Source organism: Poecilia formosa, unplaced genomic scaffold (assembly GCF_000485575.1).
Source record: "Poecilia formosa unplaced genomic scaffold, Poecilia_formosa-5.1.2 Scaffold84, whole genome shotgun sequence".
Taxonomy (NCBI): Eukaryota; Metazoa; Chordata; class Actinopteri; order Cyprinodontiformes; family Poeciliidae; genus Poecilia; species Poecilia formosa.
Genome location: NW_006800023.1, coordinates 118,343 through 141,445, shown reverse-complemented (window position 1 = coordinate 141,445; position 23,103 = coordinate 118,343). Strand labels below are relative to the sequence as shown.

General features: G+C 36.5%; 1 protein-coding gene and 1 long non-coding RNA gene across 2 annotated transcripts in view; both read right to left on the bottom strand.

The window, feature by feature from the left end:
* The window catches only part of erbb4b (erb-b2 receptor tyrosine kinase 4b), a 268,481-nt gene that overhangs the window by 138,350 nt on the left and 107,028 nt on the right, over positions 1 to 23,103 (bottom strand). The gene's annotated exons all lie outside the window — the stretch shown is intronic.
* On the bottom strand, positions 913 to 20,962 carry LOC107836791 (uncharacterized). The gene is made up of 4 exons (XR_001662747.1): positions 20,646 to 20,962; positions 16,490 to 16,493; positions 12,476 to 12,481; positions 913 to 922 (listed from the first exon to the last, which is right to left on the bottom strand). It is a non-coding gene; the product is annotated as an uncharacterized LOC107836791 (long non-coding RNA).

The window sequence follows — 23,103 nt, the reverse complement described above, 5'->3', positions numbered from 1 at the left end:
TTCAAGAATCTGGGGTGCCAGATTCTTGCCTATAGGCAAAGTCTATAGTTCTTTATCAGTCATGTTTGCGACGTCTGTTGGACTGCAATTAGTAGTTCTTGTGAAAATAAATTGCTTGCTTAAACCAAATTCATTTGTATTTAGAGGTTCTGCTAAAACTTTAACTTTGCCAATAAAAACATGAAGCTTGATGCTTATTCTCTAATCCTTATTTTATTTGTGGTTCATGTTCCAAGCTCAAGGTCACCAAGGATCCCGTCATAATCAGAAGTCTAGTCAGGTCCTCAAAGGAAAACATTGCATTTTCACTATTGTCCAAGTGTTATCATAATGAACATAAATTGTTTAAATATAGTTCTTGTTTTTATTCCTCTTTCTGTAATATTCATATGGTTATTGTATGATGGCTTTTCAGCCTAAGACCCTCCAAACATGCCCCAGAAAGAAAGGAAGAAAGAAAGAAAAGCTATTGTTTAAATCAGAAGTCATAGTATGTTATAGGAAAAACAGATTGACTGCACTCTCTTCCCTTGTATCAACTATCCATACAAACAGTTGCATTCACTGCAGGAGCTGTATACTGTACAGTGTAAGAACTAAGAGGCTTCACCACCTTGCTGAAAGGCCCCCCAAGGGAAGTGGATGATGAGTGGAAGAGTGCAACTCCTAGACTTTATTTCGCCTCCAGCTTGTTTCCAGCCAGTCTGGGGATAAGAACTGGTAACCCCCCACAAACCTTCTTTTCTTGCCCTGGGCTCCAACTATATGTTTTTTCCTCTATCTCTTTCTCCCCCATATCTCATCCGAGCTTTTTTGTCCCTCTGTCACTCTTTGTTTGGGTCACGGTTTGGAGGCCTCAATTCTGTGCTATGTGAAAAAAAATAACTAATTTCATCATGATTATTTTTCATTTTTTCATACACTGCACCATGATGACACTTTATCAATTATGCTAGCAGGCCATTCAAAATTTTACCCCACACCCTTCATGCCTCTAGCGCTGAAGAATTTCAGTCCCCCATGTGTGGTCCTACACATGAATCTTAATCTTCTTCCCAAACAGTTGCCATCAATTATCCTGGCTGCTACTGCTAACTCTTCCCCTGCCTCCCATTTTTCCATATTAAAAGAAAACCTTTTTCTTCCTTCCTTGTTCAGACCGAATATCTTCTGCTGTTTGCCTGGGAAATGATTTCTCTGAAAACTTACTGTCCCTTCGCTTTTCATATGTAAAACATATGAATACAGGCATGTCTATCTCTGTTTTGCAAATGTGCATTTTAGTTTGCATATAGTGCTTTCTATTGTGATGGACTGACACTACAGTGGGTGGCTAAAATCTATTTTTAACAATGGAGGAAAAAAAAATTTTGAAAGTGTCACACCACATTATGAAGAATAAAACCAATGTATCAATTTAAGAATGAAAGACATGTATTGGTATTGGTCTTTGAATATTATTATCACAGTGATATTCAAAGTTTGTCTTTAAATATAAGTGACTTAAGACAAATAGTCTTTGAATATCACCATTGAATATCATTATTATTCAAAGACAAATAATGAAACATGCAACCAATTCTATAGCTATTCCAAATCATAACCAGTTCAAAGGACATAATATCAACTCTGTTAGTTCTCAGGATATCATGTGAGACCAACACCTGCTCCCTTTCAATAGCTTGTTCTAAAAGTAGATGCCACTAATGATATGACGGTCAAAACAGGTCCATTATGTGGAGCAGGCCACTGTAATTCCTTCTGCATTAAGTTGCACTTGTCCTAATTCATCTTAATACGGCCTTCTTATACAAAAACAATAGCCCACAGCTTCCATGGTGCTGGTGCATACAAATTTGAGACACCCAAAGAGCAAAACCAACATCAGATTTTATCAAGAAGGAAGGTAACTGTGATGGCTTCAAACGGCCATTGGTAAAATCAGTCTATACTCTCACTGCATTATTTTATTTTGCAGTTAAAACATGTATTTTAGAGATGTAATTAATTTATGTAATTATACCTTACTGTGATACTATGTAGCACACGTACAATGTAGGACCACAATGTGGTTTTTAAAATGTTGTAAGCTATATTGTTTCTCTTTTTTTGTTAAGTTACCTGGTTTGTGGAGTTGGCTGCCTCCTGTCTGGGTAAGAGGCATTGCCAGTAGTTGATGACTTTAAAAGCACAATTTCAGCTCAGCAGGATCAACCATGTATGTCCCAGCAATGGGAGTACTTTAGGGTTAGTAAAATTAAACTTAACAATTATTTGGGATGAAATAAAAATATGTTAGTTTTTTAAAAAATATATTTTTTGTAACACCAGGTGCCTTCATTCAACAGGAGATGGACAGGAAGAAGGCGCTGAGGCAAAAGGGAAAGACATGCAGAAAATGACCCGGGTACGGTGAATCAAACCAGCAGTGAGGATTGTAGACTCCATATTTGGTATGTATGCCATCAGCATAAATCTGATAAAAATATTTACCCTTTGTGACTACACCGCTGAATCTATATATAATGAAATAAATTATTTGAAAATGCAAAACAAGAGATTGTGCAAGGGATGTAACTTTAACATTCCTTGCAACATGTCCATAACAGTCCATTTCACAACAGCTGCAACTTCAATTAAAGCGTGTTTTTTTTTTTTTTTTTTTTCCCCCAGAGGCACATCTGTTTCTTTTCTTTCTTCAGCTAGTGATAATCACAATAATTGTCATTGAGAAGAACACATGTACGCAAAATGGTTTGTGTCATCCTACCAGCAAAGACAGGACAGTTTACTCTATAAATCTTCTAGAACACACGGACAACAAGAGATATTCAGCCCTAGCATGACAAGGACGGACTGCTGCAATCATCATTTTTCATCTGTAAAATAAAACTGTCTACATCAAGCGCAGTCTGTTTGCTTGACAAGGAATACATACAATGAATTATCAATGCAGCGTTTCAAACTACTGAACATTTAGAAACCTGAACTAATGTGTTGAGCCTCTCTGTGAGGATTTCAGCAGATTTTGCTGCCTAGAGGCACCGCTCGCGGGCAAAGCTTGTGAAAACACCGAGATTCGAGTCGTTAAAGCTCAAATAACCCTAAGCACCTACAAACCCTTTGTTGGAAGTGCGTCTGAAATCAAACCCATTGTTTTATTATTAATTCATTCATTTTGCTGTTTGTTAAGACATGCAGTTTAAAATGTTTATTGACCTAGAAGCTTTATAGCTGTGTCATATTTTAAAACAAGAGCTTTAATAAAATAGTATTTCAGAAGCAGGTAAAACATAATTCCATTGTGAATAGTAAATAATTGCTCAAAAGGATCTACAGAGTATCATGACGCCCCATTATACAATGCTTAAAAAAATGTTTAACATTGTTCTTCTTATAAGTAGTATTAGTTTCTGTGCCATAGCATGCCACATAATAGACAAACAATGCACCGGAAATGTTTGTCTTTTTAAAAAAAATATTTATCCAGTGATTTTTTTTTCCTTATTAAGAACGCTCAGTAAAAATGAGGAGCAAATTAGTGTTTATGTTCCATCAGGGAATCTTTGCACCATCCATTTTAAGTTTGATTATTTTTGATGCACATATGTTTTAATAATACCCAACTATGGCTATGCTGCTGTCCCTGTCACCTCTGTTGTATTTGCAGCAGAACTCCTCATCTCATCATGACCTTAAACAATGGCAACATAGCGATTTTCAGGTAAAACTGAACATATGACTGTACATATACTTCGATTAAAAAAATCAATTTTCTGTTACATTTTTCCCTTCATACATTTTAAACCACAATATGCGGTTATATTCAATACTATTTGTATGCATGAGAGTGGAGTACGTTTCCCTATTAAATAATGGGAGACTACATTATCTCCTTTCTGCTGGAAAAAAAAAAAAAAAAAAAAAAAAAGCAATCTCATAATTGCTTGCATTTTAATTGGTTGGAGTGCGGCAGAAGGAGGGGCTTGCCCAGGGCGTCATTCCCACAACAGCCACAACTGCGCGCGTATTTATATTTCAAGTTTACAAAGTTATGCATAGTGATTAATTGTGATTAATCATAGTGCTAGTGTAATTAATCAGATTACATTTTTTATTCGATTGACAGCATTAATATACATACTTTTTGGAGCCTTTAAGTATTCTTGTTTAAATATTTCTGAAAGGAAAATTAAAAATAGGCAGAGCCCCGGTACAAAGACTCACAGTTGTGTAATTCTGAATCAGTGAAGATGTGAATGATTAGACTTAAAGAGACACAAATCAAGTTTAAACAGAATTCAATTGTGCATGGATTCAGCAATTACAGTTTTAAGTGACTTATCATTTTATCAAAATTGAGATCTGAATCTGAAATAACTCAAGACTTGTAGACCACCAGCTGTATGAGGAAGGGCGTGCTAATCATCAGTGACATAAAGCCATTTTGCACTTTTTTTTCCCCATGAGTTTTTAATAATCTCATGGAAAAAAAATCTAAATTCTTCTGGAAATAGCAAAACTTTCAGTGATTTGTTCACTTTTTACCCTACAATAAACAGATTCAGAAACAGTGACTTTTAAATAATGTAGACATTTGTTACAAAGTTTCGCTTTGTAAAAGGCTAGTTTGAATGTAGAAATATATGTTCTTATTTTATTTGTATTTAACTATTCGTTTTTGACTATTTTCTATTTATTGTAGGATTAATTTTAACTGTAGTATGCTAAGACAGCCAGGGCAAGATGCAAGACTTTTAAACTGTAATTAATAATGCATATAAAAATAAACATGAGCAAGTGGATGTCTTTTTAGCTTCTCTGGTTAAGTTTTAAAAACAGCTGAAAACACAACAAACTAGTAGATAAATACTTGACTAAATCCTTTCTCATCCAGAATCTTATTGCACATTATTTTTAATAAATAAATAAATAAATGAATTAACATAAAAATATTGAGAGAGAACAAAAGCATGGAAAAGTGCAATTATGTAGTGCTAAAGTTAAAAATGTAGAAAAATGTTCTCCGAGTGCTTCATAAGTTAAATTATTTCTCAAGGTAACTAAATTATGGAAATGTAGAATGAATTTCTTCTTTTAGGATACAAGCTGATACCAAAAGCTTCAATTTTCCACTATTACAGCAACAAACAGCATAATCTCAAGTTGTATTTTGTTGGGATTTATAGAATAGGCAACCACATAGTAACAACTGTGAAATTGACAAAACAATATTGTTTTGAATATAATATTGCTTATTAAATATTGAGGTACCAGAAGGGAGGTTATCTGACAACCAGGTGGCGGTTGGAGGATTCCCAGACGGCATAAAAATGGCCTCTGCCACACCCACAGAGAGGCTCTCCTTATCAATGACTCCAGGACTTACAGCAGCACGCCTGGGTTGCCATCCTCATCCTCCTGACTTTTATTTTTGTAATACATGCTTCTAGCAGGACTTAAAATGGTTGCTGGTTTAGTATCTCACAAGTCTTTGCTATGATCTTCCATGTACCAGGTTGCAACATAAATGATGTCGTATGGCACAGCAGGTAGGAAAAACTAAACTCTGTCCTGGTTGTGAGTGATTAAAACCAAACTTTATTCTTTCAAGAAAAAAAAAAATCTTAAAGCTGCTGTATGTAACTTTTAAATTGAATGTTTTTTTTGTTTTTTTTTTCATATTTGTTAAAATAAAATTGTTTCTTGCTGGGTGTCGTGTATTTCTACAGATGGCAGTAGGATCACTGGGAGAAGACAAAGAAGCTTGATTTTTTATTTATTTACTTATTTTTTTTACAGATTTTCTTTCTCATACTTTAATGTCACAGCATAGTGACAGTAGATGAATATGTAAAAAACAAACAAACAAACATATTAATAGAAGTTACATGCTGCAGCTTTAGAGCCAATTGTAATGTCTTTATGGTATGTATCCTTTTGACAAGATGAGAAAAAATATTTTAAAAAGCTAAATTATTGTTGTTTGCACCTCAAATCTAACTACATGTCCCAAGAATTAGATTTCATGCAAAACTGTTTTTGTAATAACTTTTTTATTAAAAAAAAAAAAAAAAAAGTTTTGTTGGACCTAGTGGCCTTTATTTGAGAGCAATAAGACAAGAAAGAGGGTATTGAGAGAGGGGGAAGACACACGGCAAAGGTCATCAGGCTGGGATTCAAACCCGCGCGACTGTTGCTTCAAGGACTAAGGTCTCCTTATGTGGGTTGTGCTCTACCCCTGCGCCACTACGGCATCCCAAAACAGCATAATACCCAATTCAGACACTAATTGAAACATATTTGTTTTCACGCCTAGTGTATTTTGCAGAACATTTTAATTAGCAATCACAAAGATATAGGCAACTGTGTAAACAGAGGCCACAGCAGAGTGGAGAGATGAAAATGATGGATTTTAAACAACCGGGTCTATCTGCATAAAATCCACTGTCCACTGAACTCAAATAAATACCACACTCCTGCACCCTCAATACAAATTTTAATTGTTTGTATCACTAGCAGGTCTATGTGCTCTTTTGTTAGAATGTGTACACAAGGCATCACCTCAGTCATTCATTATTTAAGCTCTGCTGGGCCGTTGGGAAATTGTTTCTACCACCCCAATGCAAGTTGGTGCCTAAGAGAGCTTGGTATTAATTTTCACCAGCCGCAGCAAAGGGACTGCATGTGAATTCCCATGGCAAACATATTTGGCAGCCACACTCATCTGCAGCACCTTACAAGACTTATTGAATATTAGAATGGAATTATTTTTATATTATTATTTTTTCTCTGCTAGCTCTTGTTGAAGTACATGGCATAGATTTGAATATAAAAGAAAAACTGAGAAAATAAAAAAAAAGTCAAAACACTCAAGAAGTTTGTTATGAAGCAGATATTTTTTTTCTGAGTAATGGGCTAATGTAACAATCAGTTCTAAATGTGCTAAAATAAAAGTAAGTCAAACATCTTTTTACTTTTCTACAGTGCTTACTACTGCCGAAACTCTTTTTACAGCATTCTGAATTATTATTGTTATTAATTTATAAAATATTTAACATCTGAAGGTGTGCGAATAAGAAGTTGAACAGAGGTGCACCCTGCACGATAGCTACCCTAAAACTCAGAAACACCTAGTGAATCCACCAAGCATGTCTGAGCAGTAAGAAACAGAAAGTATTAGGCCAAGTCAAAGTTCACATCTTGCCCACAGTGAGATACTGTAAGGTTTCTGTTTCTTAAAACAGTATGGTGGGACAAGAAAAAAAGTCAGCCAGAGGGTACTCAGATTTGTGAATTACTAGTTTGGGGTTAAACTAAATGAAATGGTCCTCGGGTAGTTTAAAAAAAAAAAGGACAACGTTTTATTGCAGCGGAGGTCAGTATTTCTTCTCCTTGATTACTCTTCTGACCCTGACGTCTCCAATTAGAGATGAATCGGATCCCCTCTGAATGGCTTAATTCCCCTTACTCTGTTCCCTTTTTGTTTCTCATTGTCTGCCTATCATCCATCTGCTGTGATTTTCTTTTGTACACCTTCCATCTTAAGTCCCCTATAAGTGAAAGCGAGCAAGAGAGAAGATCAATGCTTTCTCCCCATCAACAGTCAATATCCAGTCAATGACAGCAAAAGAAGAGGAGGCAACTATACTGATGTTCAAGGGCATGTCACACCTGAATCTCTCTTTATGGTTCACTCACCTGTGATAACACTGGTATTGATATGAACTTGCCTGAACTAGCTCATCCAGTGAAAGGGGATGTAGATGAATTAAAGGTCATTATATGAATTGTTTCTGCTGTGATGGTTGTGAAGAGATTTTACACTGTCATTGTTAAAATACCCTTAACAAAACAGCTAAATCAAATAAATCTATGCAACTGCAACATCCACACAAGTGCATAGAATTAAGAACTGTTTTTGTCTTAAATTACTTTTGTGTAAAACATGTCAAAGATAGAATGTATTTTAAGCACCATTTCATTCCATATTTCATATTTTTTTATTTGTATCAAGCTCATGTATCTTTTGCATTAAAATTAAAACCTGTGTCAAGTGAAACAAATCAAAAACAGCCACTGTAGAACCCAGTGAAGATTTTTGGGTTGGTTTTCAATGAAGGATAAGCGAGAACAGCTACTGCATGGTCGGATCGATGGACTGATTGCACAACAGTTAGTATTCCAGCTAAACGCAGAGTGAGCTATATGCGTTATTGCTGTTTCAAAATGCATGAACTGACACAAAGTTTTGGCTAGATGCACCTTTGATGTTGCCAGAAGCAGAGTTTAATGACAGCTCTTGGGTTTGTTTTAGTGTCACTTTTTAAAGATGCTCTATAAGATGTTGCTCTGTATCCTTAGTTCTGCGGTTCTGGTCACAAAAAAACATTTTCTATGTTCTCAGGTATAAAACTATAATGTATTTGTTTGGTACAAATGTGCATGACTGACGGAGTCACTTATATTTTCAGTATGAATATGTGTGTTGTTCTATCCTTTATAAATGAAGGGACTGTCAATTTAGGAAGAATTCTGGTAATAAAACTTTTTCTAAACACAAATATGCTGAGATATTTGAATCCTAATCAGATTGATTATTAACAAAAGGGGCTTCATAGTCTGTTTTGAAGCCATGTATAAAGTCTAACAATTATTGATTATTTTTCTTTCACCATCAACATTAACAATACCAATATCAAATTTGCTTTAGTGAAGGTAAATAGAATCTCTACACAAAATGCTTTTCCAGGGGGCAACAATCAGTGAAAATCATCAAAATGTGGCCATCAGGCGCATGGAATTAGTTTGGCAGACTTTGTAAGACAAACACAGACCCACTGATGCAAGACAGAGAGCTTGTTGAGTAATAACTGCACAACAGCACATACAAGTTATGCTTCCTGACACATAATTTGATTTTAATGAACAACAAGTCACAAAGAATGAAACTCAAAAAGCCTGTTTGCATCAGCGTCCATCTGCAGGGCTGGGCTAATAAAGAGCCTGGCACATAGCACCTGGGCAGGCAGAGGAGACAAGTGTGCATTTAGTTTAATTCAAAGCACACAGCTCCCTCTAAAAACCAGCTGCACGTGCAAGTATAATAAATCCTACATGTATCTCTATTAAAACCAGTGGGGAAAAAAATGGTGTTACATGCAGAAAAACAAAACTAATTAGCAAATTACATTTGTCCTTTAGACTCAGTTTTTCTTTCAATCGTGATTATCACTGAGTTTTTAATTTTTAAAAATCCATATACTCCTTTGAAATGTAGTAACAAAACAGTATTAGGTGGTTATATTAACTCATGCAGCTCTGATGCAGACATAGTCAGCTCAAATCACACCAGCTCATATTATGTATTTCAACAGAGTATACTGGCCCAAATGATCACGATAAACGTGACCAATGAAAGTATATGTATAGTAAAATGTTTTAAAAAAATCATTAAAATTTGATATTTCAGAAATTATATGTTTCTTTAATGATTATTTAGAAATTTAAATGCAGTGGCTAAGCAGTAGCTTTTTCTGACATTCATTCTATACACTGTCATCCATCCATCCATCCATCCATCCATCCATCATCCATCCATCCATCAAAGGAAAAAGAATGACCTTAAATTAAATAAGATACAGTGACGTCATGTCACCCTATAAAGTGTACAAATATTTGAGATCTTCTAGGTATTTTGACACATTACCTACATTATCTTCTATATCTATTTGAGTTTTAGAAACGTGTTTATCAGCGCTGTTTAATGTAGCTGCCTACGGTGATAATTTTATTCAGCACTAAACATATATTTTTCTTTTCACCATTTTAAATGTAAAACCACACAGAAAAACCACAGCCAATTTCACAAAGGCTACTGCTGAAACTTTGATTTTACCATCCTGAAAAACGAAACCAGGTGGGCAGTATCCGCCCCCTGTTGAAATGTCTGATTAAATGAGATTGATGAAGAAAAGGCTAGAGAGTAAACAAGAGGAAGAAATGCAGCCAAACTACTCATATGATTCTGCCAAGTCAGCCCAGCCAAGCTGTCAGAGGCTGGACAGTGTTTTCCATGCAGTGTAACAAACACCATTCTAAGAATCCTGCATGCCATTCTGTGTGCATGCATGCGTATGTGTTTATGTGACTGTAGAAGTCATGTTGCTGGGACAGAAATCCGTTCATGGTTTGCGTTGGATTCGCATTTCTTTTCCTAATGAGATGAAAAAGTCAATGTCATTCTTATCTATTTTTTTATATATATATATATATATATTCAGATCTGATTTAAGCTAAAGTAAGTAGCTGCTATAAGCCAAGTTAAAGTTTGATGGAAGGGAGTGTGCTGTGAAGTGGTAGAAACGTGCCTGTGTTGGGATGTGTGTTATCCACTTTATATGTCAAAGACTGTCAGACGTTACCAATCGCATATCTGAGTCACTATTTACATTTCCACATATGCAAGCGGACTCACAAACACACTTGTCTCCTACACTTTCCACCTGTCACACAGTCTCTGTGTCTCCCACTCTAGCTCACTCATCCCCCTTCTGCTGCCGGTGGAATCTGTTTTGTCTCGCTCACTCCCAACCCAAACACCCCCAACACAGTATAAACACAGAACAAAACAGTACTGTACTGCATGCAATCACCCAAAGTGACAGTTTTTCTGATTATAACATGAAGCAACTGCTTGAGTTCCAGACATGAGCTTGTGTATTTTTGACAGATGACAACTCGCACATAAATTCGGGTCCAGGATCTCTTTTACCAACTGGATGTAAGTTTGATTTAATTATGACTTCAGCAGAGATTAGGACTTTGTAGCATAAATGGTCATAATAGTTAATTCTTATCATATGTTCATAGGTATTTATCTATTGCAGAAATCAGTAAAAAACTGCAAAAAAAAATATGAACTTCATTAAATGAATTAAAATGAAAATTGCCTACAATGAATTGAATTCTTTTTAAACTTTGAGAGCTTTTTTCTCAGAAATTGGATTCTCAGATGTTTGACATTGTGCTTAAAAAAATGTCATGGAAGGACGCTGGGATCTGAATAAAATTGAACCCTTGTTTCTTCTTCTTTTTTTTTCTTTTGTTGTGTTTTTTTTTTTTTTTTTTTTTTATATTTACTGAGACTGAGCTACTTCACTAGTTTCCTGATCATCAGAAATTTAAAAATTAACAATTAATTACATCTACTAGCACAACACTAATATGAGTGATATCATTCAATCATTTTTGTTTGCAAAAGATCCACAGGAACAGGTAATCAAAACAGTTTTCATGCCTATAGAAGCACTGAGGACAAAAAGGACATTCCTCTGGATGCAGGACTTCCAGTACGGGGGACGACATGAGATTGTGCTGCCTATTTTACATGCATAAAGAGGAGAATGGAAAGCCATCCCTCCCGCAACAGAAGTGGTGGTGTGTAACTGTGGGTGTGGCATTTGATTATGTGGCAAAGCTGTCATGTTGCTTTCCCATTTAAATTGCATCTCCTCAGGGGGAAACACTTGTTCGTGTGTCTGCTGCGTACAGTCACGGCATGGCAACCTCGATCTCATCAGACAGACGGGCAAAGGGAAGCGAAAGAGAAATGGGTGATTGTAGCCAGCGTAGGGCTGCGTAAGTGGGATTGTTCAGGCTTTTTTCCTCCCTGTTCTGGTGTGTGCTGATGCATACCTTTTGCATAAATGCCTAAAATACGCCAGTGAGCGTGCGAACAATGAAAGTTTAATAAAAACCAACTCCCAGCATATGATTGCAATACATCATGTTGCTGTGCTTTCAGCAAGTTTCTCCGTTCTTGAGTCAGTGTGGAAAGGTTCAGGTACATATCACAAAAAGTATTGACCTTTCTGCCCGAACGCTGTCAGAACTGATAATCATGGAATTAAGTGAATTAGGGGCTGGCAAGGGCATTTAAAATGGTTGAGGGATGAATATGTGAAAGAGACTGTAATGAAGTCAATGATGCGAGAGTAATGCCCCATCACCCGGCACCAACAGCACCTCTGCCACACACACCATGTAACTCCTCCCAGCCCGCTGCAGTACTTCTGGGCAATGTGGCAGAAGACATAAAAAAATGCAGCACACCCTTTTCAAGGACAATTAGACCTTTTACCCATTTGGAATTCGTATTTACAGATCTACACAGATTGCACTGAATCAGATTTAGAAAGAAATGGTACACACAAACGTGAGTATTGCAACCCTTATTTTACCATGCTTGGCATTTCCATTGTTTTCCATCATACACAAAAATACGCCTTCCTGTCATAAGAAACAGGTCACGATTCCTCGTTAAAACATTTACTGCAGATATGAAAATCAATGTTCGCACCGATAGCACGTGTAAAATCAGGGGTTTGAGGAGCCCTATGTTAAATGTGACTTATCGCTAAACAAGATGCTAGTAATTTTAAGATATTGTGTGAATACCCCATTGCTGGCTAACCATTCACTGCTAATGATGCTAAAGTTAGCCTCTGATAAGCTTCCTAATACAGCTAAGCTCAAAAGCTCTTTATTTAAAAAAAATATATATCTGGACTGCAGCAATGCAAAGTTAGCTCAAAATTAAATATTTACATCTCAAACGTGAACTCGTTTATTGTACACTTTAAAAGACAGTGGGGAATTTATAATATATTTGTACTATCTGTTAAAAGACAAAAAGGCTTAGCATCAGAACTGCATTTTAATTAGGGGAAAAAAATCTAACTTGTCAAGTGTGAACTGAACGATTATTTACTCTGTACACATTACTTAAAAATTATACCTTTTTAAACAATCATCTCATTTCATGAATCCATGCATTGTTTTGTCCCATAAGCTGGGATTATTGTCAAACCCATAGTATATTTATATATACAGATTTTTTTTTGTTCACAATTACACAACCCACAATGGAAGGAAGGGAATAAAAAAAGGTGACAATATTTGTGTCACATTTTCTAATACTATCATTTTTTTTTTTGAAAAACCGTAGGATTGCTTTTTGAAAATTGAAACTATTCATTTATTCATTCATTCATTCTTTCTTTCTTTTTTGCTTTGTTTTGGAATTTCTTACATACAAACAAGGATGATATGCTGTTTTAATTAAAATTATGATGCAGCATCAAACAGAATGACCAATACCAGGCAGCAACTTACACAAAATTTTCATAAGAGAAGACAAGAACTGAGAGACATAAGTCATTCATAGACTCTTATTCAGTTTGTGTACTCTGCTGCAATATATAAAATGCATTTGAAACTTTCAAATTCTTTTGAAAATGTGGCTATACAAGTTAGAATATCACTCAGATAATATGCATTATATGTTAAACACCCATGAAAGCCAAATGATTCTGACAACTCTCCTCACCGATGAATAACAACAGCAGTTATGTCTATCCTATGTCAAAAGATTAAATAATCAGCAAGAATGTGTGACATCCACCAGATTATTATGCAAATTCCAATTCTGCTGCTGTTACACATGTTGAAACTTAATTTCCACTATTTGTTCAATTGTTCCTTTGTGGCCAGACTGACCTAAGCCAGATTAATGAACAACCTCAACAAATCTAGTATAATAAAATAGAAAGAGAGTTAAAAGATTTTTTGTCCTTGTATTGTGGTCTAGACCGAAAGTTTCTCTGTCATCTCTGAGAATATTTAATCACTTGAAAGCATTGCTCTTGTCCTTTTAACTACCAAAAGCAATCATGTGGAGCGACAAGAAATAATTCTCTTTACAACAAATATTTGAGGGAGAGAAGTGCTGCCTTTTGGGCCACCTCCTGTCTTAAGAAACTTTATGTTTAGCTATTCTCTCAGCACAGTTTCATCATGGCCCCGAAAGAGAAGAAAAACCCATGGAGCTCAGAGAATGGAACAGAAAGTGGTGAATGAATCAGCCTTTCCCTTGGTGAGAGCAGCTTGTTTTTTTTTAAGCTCTGTCTAATTGGATTAGCATGTAACCTTCCCCTTCCTGACTTCTCCTAGTTTTCTTTGTTAAAAGTAGTGCTTGATTCATGGGCCACTTCTTGGCTTGCAAAGGGCATTCCAACTCACCGCAGGATGTTTTTGTTCAGCTTCTTTCTATAACAGAACCACTTTAACACAGTGCAAACGAAAAATGGCTGGGAATCAGAGATCATTTCAAAGATTACATAAAGAACAATCTTTATGTGTTCAGTATATCTTGCTGTTTTATAATTGTGTAACAATCTCGAGTAGAGGGTATCTGTTGATTACTGCTGATTTGGTTCTTTTCTGTTAACGGAGATTTCTGAAGTATTTTTGGTGAAGACTGAAGTTGTCATGCAAACCAGGTAGTAAACTTACAGATTCATTGCTGTGAAACGTTTAATTTAATAAATTAAATATGTTTACTCTTTTCTTATATATCTATTTGTTTACCCCTCAACACAATTTAAGTTCTCACAAAATCCCTAATTATAAAAGGGTAGTTTGTTTTCCTTTGCTACAGTTACATCACAACTAGGGGAGACACAAGATCATATAATAAGTATGTTTGACACATACCCATCAAAGACACTGATGATGCAAAATATTCTCTTTAATGAGGATGCACAGCAACAGAGACAACCTAATACACACCAATTTGGATCCAAATTCATAAAACAATGCCCAATAACAGACAGCCCTTGCTTCAAAAGTGTTTGATTAAACAATGCACTTACCGATCTATTTTCAGTTACGGCCAAAGGTTTCCAAACTATGTCCACTCTTGGTAAGCTGCTAGAACATGTGTTCTTTTCTTTCAGGCAGTGGGGGAGTTGACTATTTTCTCAATGTGACTAGAGATACATGGCTTTTTCTGGAGAAGCTATGCTTATTTTCTCTTCCTGCAGGGACTCAGACCACTGGATACAAATCTAGATCTTAATTCTAATCCAAGGTTCTTCTTTAAAGGTTCAATGACTTTCGCTCACTTTCGCTCGAGACATTCATGTGTTTACAGTCCCTCATTTTGCACAAGAGCTGTCCGATGAAATTGGTATCTTTGCCTCTGCACCAGGCTTTATAAGTTAACTTAGTGGCACAAGCAAGACCTCCGGTGTGCGGAGACACCCTCGACCAATGAGACCACATCAGGTATATCGGGACTCCTGCAAATACTGATGGGTGTAAATTCGTCAGTCCTTCTACTTTTTTCCTTTGTAATCTAGTTCAGGGTGGATTTTGTCCTTTGTTTTCCAATAGCAGGCTCCAATACCGATCATACTCAGGAATTATTTTTCCAACCGATTGTGGAAACTAAAGAAGAGCTATAGATGAGATGTCAAATAGCTACGGCTTCAGGGTGTTGATTATACTGCAGGGTGTCTTCAATTTTAGCATCATCTCAAGTCATGCCTGCATAAGGGTTTGTTTGCCATAGATTTCAACCCCAGTGTTCAACTTGATTAAAAATGTTGCAATTCTATTATGTGAATATCCTGTGCTTTATGATCTTCATATTGATAACCTTAACCATGTTTTCTGTTCATCTCTCATCCACTCACTGTAAGTCAGACTGATGAAATTGCAGACGAAAGGGGCTTTCAGTGGGTACTGATCCTAAAACTAAAACTGATTTTATAGTGCTAAGGTCAATTGGCTGTAGCAAGTGGTGTCAGGAATGGAGAGGGAAAGTGTTGTGTTGTATTTGAGGACACACATAAACAGATGCCTGTGAGCTTACAGTATAAGGTTGCCAGTGCCCTAAAGATTAATGGGCTGTTTCATGTCCACCTTTAGTTGTGGCCAACATTACAGAGCAGGCCACATATTACTTTTGAAGCTCTCCAAGCCAAAATAACAACCTCCTGTATGGTGAGATACAACTTTCTCATTCAGCTGACTGACTCTTCTGGCCCTGCACGGGTGGTGTTTAAAGGGAGAGTATGTGAGGAAACCACAGAGATGAAAACATACAGATAGAGAAAAAAGGTGAAATAAGTACAAAGTAAAAGAGAAATGTTGATAAAGTCCTCCGGGAATCTATAATTTGTCTCTGGAATGTTGCTGAGGAATTATTAATCTATCACTGCAAACGAATGCCTATAGCTGGATGCCACTAACAAATAATGGACTGCCTCCGGTAACAGAGATAAAGGCACAAACAATGTTCTCTTTTAGAGTCCCAGACAGTAACTTTTCCTGTCTAGTTTTGACTCCAAAATAAAGTATTTGCTTTGTTGATTTGCTTTAAAAATATTTAAACACAGTGTGAATAAAAAATGCTGTAACATCAGTCGCCTGTGTTTAAACAAGAATTTAGACTAAAATATTTAAAAAGATTGGAATATCAGTGTGAAATAAAATATATTTATCAAGTGTCCTTTAAATCTGAGAGTTTTATTTTAGAGAAGTTTAAGAAGAAAAAAAAATACTTCTGAATTTATTTAGATGAAATGTCCATATACATTCTATGTGCATGCGGACTTACAAAAACACACACATACACACGCACACACCTACACACACGCAAACATATGTTCACACTTCAGTCTTTCCTTATTTAGCCAGAAGGGAAGGATGTGTTGCCAATACGTAATTTTCTTCCCTCTGCTTACCTCACAACCATATCTATGATGAATATTTTTGAAGAATGTAAACTACTTTTCCTCCGTTGACCACTGAAAATTGTGTTTTTGTGTTTTACCATACAGTTTTGGACAAGGGATTACATGTGTATGTAAAATGTCCCCAGTGGACCAAGCAAAGGCTTTTTGCTGGATGTATTTATTGTTGGCTCCATGAAAAGTGTCCAGGCTGCCAGGCTTCACCCAACCAGAGCAACTGTCACAGTATATTCATCCATCACTAAAAAAAAAAATTGAAGGTCCAGGGTTACGGTTATTTGGTTGTGGGTCCTTTGGTTTGTTTAATGAATTTGACTATTCCTTTCGTTTTGCTTGTGCTCCCTCAGTAAGTAAGCTAAATTGAGGTCATACATCAATGTTTAGATAAAAAAAAGAGACACAAGTTGTGTGCATCTTTGAATATTAATCTTCCCCTCCAGACAAACTGTAACATTTTCACTTTAAAAAGTGTCCAAAATCAAAACAAAATAAATAAACAAACAAACAAAAAAAAAAACCCAGGGGTCTATTTCTGTGTGCAGCTTATGTATTGTTGTGCAGGTAACTGGTACATAATTTACAAAAAAAAGGGCAAAGAAGCTATCTTTAAAGATCCATCCATCCAGCCAGCTTTTGTGTTTTGGGTTGTGATCAAAACTATAAGCTACAAAGCACTTTTTGGCTTTCACTGCATCCATGAAACTATGAAACAGCTACAGGTACTCCAAGCTGTGAAGTGTTTTTCTTTTTTTTTTTTCTTTTTTTTTCAAAAAAGGACACCATTGCAAGCTTTTCAGTTTTTTTTGCAAACTTAATATCAGCCATTTAGCTCAGCCTGAGACTTAACAAAATATCTATTGTTTAACTTAAAATGAGTGACAAATTGTTGGCAGAAGCACAACAAACTAACAAGGAAAAACAAGACAGTAAATGACAACAGACAGCTTTTCTCATCATATTAAGAACTCAAAAGTTTCCAAATACATTTTGACATTGTTTCTCACAAACACCTTTGAAGGCCCACAAAGGCTGCAATTAACATCCATACTCTATTATCTATCACTTTGAAAACTTTTTTTAAACAAAATGCTTTTGAAACCTGTGTAACAATTAGAACCTAATCAGACTTTGTCACTATAAAAATATAGATATGTTATCTGTTAATTTGTTATTATATATATATATATACATATGAAATTTGTTATATTAAATATTCTTTCATTTTTCTTATGCTTTATGGAATTGATCAAAGCATAAATAAAAAAAAAGCTTTCATTAGCTTGAAATTGAATTATGAGCTTGTATTTTGGATTTATACATCCGATTCTGGAGGAATCAGTGAATCTCAGTGATGAGCCTCACCACACGTCAGCGACCCACAACCACTTGATCCAATCAGTGGTGTTGGAATAGGTGGCATGGATAAGGGAGAACTACACAGCTCTCATCATTTTTATTGATTCTGATTCTGGTCCCTTTTAGAGTTAGCCAAAATATATGTGGTCTTATCCACAGTAGCATGAAAATATTATCAAAAAAAAAAAAAAGAAATGCCAAAGACTTTATTTTCTTTTATTGTATTAAATGTCAAGATTACAATCATTTGTTGTTGCAGCACAAATATTACAGCATATTTGATTGACACGGAAGTTTGCTCAAATGTATTCCTAAAAAAGTTAAAAGTAAAATGAATTAAATTAAAACTGCATTTGGCAGCCGACTAAAGTAGAAATCGCTGTTTTTTTATATGTATATTAACATGAGGGGATTGCTTTTATTAATAAAACTTGAGAACTGTCAACAAAAATTTCCCAGCAGACTATATTCATAATATATATCGCTATAGGTTTTATAGCAACATTTATCATGCTGTATATTTATTGAATTATTTGAGGACTTTCCTGATGTGTTCCACAATACATTTTTACTTTTTAACTTCTTTTGCTGTCAAGGAAACTATTAAGTTGTTGTATTTAAGATTAACTTCTTTTGCATTAAATAAAGAAACAAACTGTTTCGAGAAGCATAGACATTGAAATTGCAATCTGTCTCGCCATCTGAAGTCACATGAGTTGCCAGGTTGAGATGAGGTCACACATGGTCCACGGGCCAATCGGTAGACCCATGCCTCTGCGTCATGGCTCTAACAGTGAAGCGCGCACACACACACATGCTCCCTGGTACTGGCAGCATAAAGGAATGCTCTCATTCAGCAGAGGGACAACGGGAATCTGTCAGAATGAAACCGCCTACTGAGCCATGTGCTAATGTAACTGCCACAGTGTTGGCAATGTTAAGGTTTGCATTTCAGTCATAAACAAACTGACAGACACAAATACAGACATAATGAAATGTGAAAAAAAGTCTGATACAGTAGATATTTCCTTGTTATTCCTAGCTATTCAGTTAGGAATTCTGTCAATCTACCTCAGACAGAAATGGAGTATTATGCAATTTAGATTCCCCCTCCCCAATTCTTCTCTTTTAAACCACCACTTATTTATTTCCCTTGGGCATCATCGTTTATTTGAATGAGAGGTGGAGGTTGGAGATGCACTGACTGACAAAACTAAATCTTGAGCCATAAATGAGAGCTTATGTGTTTATAGCAGGGATATTTACAACAGTTAACAGACATCCCTAAGGGAGAGAGGAAGCCCCAGATAGAGTGAAAAGAGTGGTGAGGAAATAAACGTCATCGAAATCATGGACCAACAAAGACCCTTGACTACAAACTGCATAATGCAACAAAAGAAAGGGATGATGTTTGTGTCAGAGTACTTTCTAATATTCATAAGTTACATTTTCCAACTTAATTGGAATCTGTCAGGGCACATTGGCCGTGAGTGGCATCACAGCAGCAGCTGTGCTGTTTCCCCATGGCTGATGAGACGCAATAAAAAGAGAGAGAGAAAGAGAGATGGGGAGGAATAAAGAAGGAAAGGAATTGCAGACTGAATGAACTGCAATTCAGAGTCAATGGGAATCAAAAACGCATCACTGCAAGTGGTATGAGTAAACGTCTAAAAGCAGGGCTGTTAGAGACAAATACTTCCAGCAGTTCAAACTCTTCAATCGTTTCCTGAGGTAGCATGCATCTCATTTATTTATTTTTTTTTCCATTTCTATATTTTTGTTTATCCCGTCTCATCAGCATCCCAATCATGAAGCCCTGGAGATGCTCCAACAAAAAGAAACCCCTGTTTGGCTGCTTTTCTTTCTCATGGTGAATAAAGCCATATCTTTTGATTTTTAGAGACACTGGTACTCAACACTGAAAAGTTGATCTAGTGTGCTATTATCATAGTTAAAAGGAAAAACTAGCACTTCCAATAGTCAAGTAATTTTTCTCAACTTCATATCAAGCCTAAAGTCCAAGCAAGTCCAAGCAAGTCCCCACAGTGTTGTCACAAGTCCAGTCAAGTCTCTAGTTTTTGAAGGGAAAGTCCAAGTTGAATCTCATCTCTCAAGACATTGGGTGCGTTCACACTGCAGCCTGAAGTGACTTAATTCCGATTTTTTGGGAATTCCGATTTTTTTTGCCGGGGCGTTCACACTGCCAGTAAATGCGACCTGTATGTGTTCTGCAGTGTAAACGGGCAAACGACCTGAAAGTGTCCCGCATGCGCAGTAGAGGGCGCAATAGCGTCAGCGTTCTCAGCCGCCATAAAAAGAAGTGCTCAGTGTTTGCGGAAGTAAACATGGAGGCTAACGGTGGAGCATAGCTCATATATTTGAAGTTGTTGTCCGGCCGGAGCAGCATATTAACAACTTAATCCTCATATAGTCCGTCATGGTTGTTGTTTTTCTTCCCACTTGCGCGTATCAGGACGCAGTATAGTGAGATTTGTTGAGAAACTGACGTTCAGTTCGGATGAATGCGACCTGGACGTTAGGTCGCATTTGAATCGGATAGTATCGGATGTGGGTCACATTCGAAAAAGAATCCGACCTGTGCTGTTCATACTGCCATGAAAAGATCAGATACAGGTCGTATTACGTCAAAAAAATCGGAATTGGGTCACTTCAGGCTGCAGTGTAAACTAGTGACGTGCGGTGAGGTTCTTTGCTGGTGAGGCACTGACTTATGACTTAGACACCATCCATGTTATTGGACCTACGGAAATTTCGTGCAAGCATACAACGCTGGAGGGCAAAAAGACTAATCATTTACATGTCATTCATAGCCGCGTTAACTCAGTAAAACTTAGAAATGTAGGTATTGATTTCGTGCTATGATCCACAGCAAAGTGATCTGTATTCGTTAAGCTACGCAGATTCGTTCCCATAGCAACTGACAACAATGCCACTTCATGTTTTAGGATTTAACACCAAAAAACATTCAAGAATTTTGCACACAGAACAGAACATTCAGTCTGTTGTTGTAGTATGTTTTAGGCTTAATGTTTAATTAATAAATAATTGCTGTGGTAGATTAGCTACCGCTTCTACTTTACTGAATTTTAGACATACAAACTGTAGCCCCAAAAACGCACATTTCATAAAAAAAGATCTTATTGCTGTCTTACCTTTATCTATCAATGAAATCCATTCACCGCTAATTCTGCACAAAAATATACGTTCATCCAAAGCCAAGTCTATCCTCGGCATGTCTTTTCTACTCCGTTTAAGAATCATCAAACTGTCTCAAAGCAAAACTTCCAGCTCCGGTATTGTTCTTCCTTTAGTTATTATCTCCAGCTTCAATTGAAAATCCACTTTAGAAAACTGTTTAAGTGTAGAAATGTAGTCTTTCATGTTGGCGTCGGAAGAGAGGAGAAAAAAAATATATCGCTGTACTTTACTATTTTACTGTGTGGCTAGCTCACTGTGTCTTGCTCTGCAGTTGTGCGGTCACAATATCTGGGATCATGAGCGCCCCCTGCCATGAGGCAAGAGAACTGCCTGCTTCCCCTGGAGTCTGTTTTCTGCCGTTTCTGATCGCTCCTCCTCACACAAAACACGATACACACACAGTTGGTGACAAAAAACACTGTACATTATGTACATAAGCGAAATTATGGAAAATCAGTCCATATATTAAATGTTTTTTAGCCATTTCATTACCGGCGTACAGACAGGACGAACATGCTCCCATAGAATGGCAGCCAGTNGGAAATTTCGTGCAAGCATACAACGCTGGAGGGCAAAAAGACTAATCATTTACATGTCATTCATAGCCGCGTTAACTCAGTAAAATTTAGAAATGTAGGTATTAATTTCGTGCTATGATCCACAGCAAAGTGATCTGTATTCGTTAAGCTACGCAGATTCGTTGCCATAGCAACTGACAACAATGCCACCTCATGTTTTAGGATTTAACACTAAAAAACATTCAAGAATTTTGCACACAGAACAGAACATTTAGTCTGTTGTTGTAGTACGTTTTAGGCTTAATGTTTAATTAATAAATAATTGCTGTGGTAGATTAGCTACCGCTTCTACTTTACTGAATTATTTAGACATACAAACTGTAGCCCCAAAAACGCACATTTCATAAAAAAAAAGATCTTATTGCTGTCTTACCTTTATCTATCAATGAAATCCATTCACCGCTAATTCTGCACAAAAATATACGTTCATCCTCGGCATGTCGTTTCTACTCCGTTTAAGAATCAAACTGTCTCGAAGCAAAACTTTCAGCTCCGGTGTTGTTCTTCCTTTAGTTATTATATCCTGCTTCAATTGAAAATCCACTTTAGAAAACTGTTTAAGTGTAGAAATGTAGTCTTTCATGTTGACGTCGGAAGAGAGGAGAAAACAAATATATCGCTGTACTTTACTTATTTACTGTATGGCTAGCTCCATGGCTAGCTCACTGTGTCTTACTCTGCAGTTGTGCAGTCACAATATCTGGGATCATGAGCGCCCCCTGCCATGAGGCAAGAGAACTGCCTGCCTCCCCTGGAGTCTGTTTTCTGCCGTTTCTGATCGCTCCTCCTCACACAAAACACGATACACACGCAGTTGGTGACGAAAAACACTGTACATTATGTACATAAGCGAAATTATGGAAAATCAGTACATATATTAAATGTTTTTTAGCCATTTTATTACCGGCGTATAGACAGGACAAACATGCTCCCATAGAATGGCAGCCAGTGCAGTTAGCTAGAGGTTGCGCAATCCCAGGTGAGGCTCAGCTCGCTGCTGCCTCACCGGCTTTGCTTCTGAGCATTTGAATGGGAAAATGCGAAAATGCAGCGATTTTGAAGAAAAAATAATCAGAATTCGTTAAGCTAAGTAAAAAATAGATATTTTATAGTACAAACCACAGGGTGAAAATAGCAATATAAATGGTTTTATTATTATATTATTTCCCCATGATGACAGGTGAGGCTCTGCCTCCCCTGCCTCCCCTGACCGCACGTCACTGGTGTAAACGCACCTATTGAGTATCGGCATGAATGAAAGAAATCAACTTCCTCATATCAGATGTATCCCACTTAGCCTACCTAAAAATAAATAAATAAATTATGTATATATATAAATTATATATATA